Genomic DNA, 2,445 nt, shown 5'->3' on the forward strand with positions numbered 1-2,445 from the left:
AACTATTTTATATCCTGATTGTGGTCCCGGTTACATATATCTATACAGGTGTTAAAATCTATAGGACTAAAATGTGGAATGAATTTGACAAAATCATGCTAAGTGCATAAATAAATATGCCACAGTGAATTCTACCTTTATGTATATCTATAAATCACCAATCAAAAATAAATAGAGAGGCTGGACAGTGGCACACCACTGTAATCCCAGGGACTTGGGAGGCTGAGGCAGGAGGATTGCAAGTTCAAGGCTAAGGCTCAGCAACTGAGCTAGGCCTTAAGCAACTTAGTGAGACCCTGTCTCAAATCAGTCAGTAAGTAAGAGCTAGGGGTGAAACTCAGTGGAGAAGTCCTCTGGGTTCAATCCCCAGTGCAAAAACTAATAAAAAATTAAATTAGTTAGTTAAATAAGTGAAAAGAAGACCAGTAGAGAAGAGGAAGGAGAATAGGGGGAAGGAGGAGGGAAGGGAAAGGAGGGGGATGGAGGACTGAAATGGAGAAAATGAAATTCCATACACATATGATTTTGTCAAAATGAACCCAGCTATTATATATAACTATAATACACTAATAAACTTAAAGGATCAAAAAAGAATGAAGCAAATATGGCATAATGTTAAGATTTTACAAATGTAGATATTTTATTCTTATCTAGATGTTTTACTTTTTTTTTTTTAGAGAGAGAGAGAGAGAGAGAGAGAGAGAGAGAGAGAGAGAGAATCTTTTAATTTTTTTTTTTTTTTTAGTTTTCGGCGGACACAACATCTTTGTTTGTATGTGGTGCTGAGGATCGAACCCGGGCCGCATGCATGCCAGGCGAGCGCGCTACCGCTTGAGCCACATCCCCAGCCCCTTATCTAGATGTTTTAAATAGTTTATAGTAAGTTTCAAAAAGAACCAAAAAGGAAGAGGAGAAGGAGACTTAGGAAGAAGCGGTTTAGGTATGATAGTACCTCTGCAGCCATCTTGTAACCAAGAAAGAAGCCAATGAGAGGGCCAATCTGAGCCCCTGGGAAGGCAGAGCAGAGATGGAGAGATGAACTGGTGGAGTCAGTTAGGTGCTGTGTCAAGAGAGTCTCAAACCTCCCCTCCCTCGAGACAGACTTCTCTGAGATAATAAATGTGCTCATTATAGAAGCTGATGTGAGCTGGATTCTGTTGCCTGGGTTGAAGACTGAGACAGGATAGAGGGTCAGATCTGGAGCAGTGAGGCGTCTCCTTGGCCAGGGCAACACTGAGAAAGGGGACTGGAAAGGAGGGTCACTGAGGGACTTGATAGGTTTCATGGGCATGGGCAATGGGGAAGCCAGTGGAGGTGGCTTGTTCAGAATCGGTTTAAGACCCTAATGTTATAGCCACGAAAGTCATCATCCTGGGATTTCATCTTAATGCTCTTTTCCTGACTGACACCTTCACCGATTCGATATCTGCTGGGCCCTGGGGATGGGGGGTGGCACTCAGGGACTTTGGACAGTTAAGAACTGGAGAGGTTCAAAAGTGAGAGATTATGTTTCAAAAACCTATTTTATGACAAGTCACGATCTTTCTGCTCTGGTTGCTACTTGGAACGATTGTCCTTGTACAAATGCAGGCCCAGGTTGTTTGCAGGAAGGTAGAACTGGGATGGGACCCAGGGTGACAAGTGCCCCTGGCGATGGCCCCAAGGTAGGGGGGTAGGAGTTTTGGCTCCCTGAAAATCAGAGTGACCATGACAGCGACTTAATCACTCCGTGCCTTAGTTTCCTCCTCTCTGAAAGGAGGAACTGTCCCCCTATCCCTCAGTTGCTGTAAGCCCTGGAGACAGTGCAGGCCACACCTGGCGCACAAGCCCCGGGCCTCCAGGTGGACGGAGCTGGGAGGGAAACCCAGGTAGAACCACGGGAAGAAGAAAAAGAAAAGCACCCCTCCCGAGGTCTCTCGTCCTGGGCTCAGAAGGGTTCATTAGACTTTCATAAAATCAGAGTCGGAGAGACGGGGCGCGGGGGGCTGCTGGGGACCCAGAGGGACAGACACCGGAGACCGCGCGCTGCCCTGGGGGATCCCGTCCACCCAGCCCGGAGCTGCAGCCCTGCGAGGGCGGGGAGCTGGGGCGGGGCGCGGAGTGTCTGCCGGGATCCCTTGACCCCCTCGACCCTCACGGGCTGCGCGACTCAGGCTGGTGCCCGGTGCCACCGGGTTTGGCTCCCAACCCTGCCGAGCCGCGTGTCCACGGGAAGAACGCCTCCCCCTGCGAAGCCCGGGTTCTGCAGCTGTCCGCGGGGTGAAGGATGGAAAGGAGGGGTGAGGAAGCAACCGAATGCTGAAAGCCCGGGAGAAGCCACCTGTTTGTTGATCAAAAGAAACTTTCCGAAAGTGACCGGCGCGATCCTATGTTTGATTGTTAGAAAGACAAACAAACACAACCATCTGTGTATGCTTTCCAAAAAGAAAAGGGAGGGCGAGAGAA

This window comes from Marmota flaviventris, chromosome 2, assembly GCF_047511675.1.
Source record: "Marmota flaviventris isolate mMarFla1 chromosome 2, mMarFla1.hap1, whole genome shotgun sequence".
Lineage (NCBI taxonomy): Eukaryota > Metazoa > Chordata > Mammalia > Rodentia > Sciuridae > Marmota > Marmota flaviventris.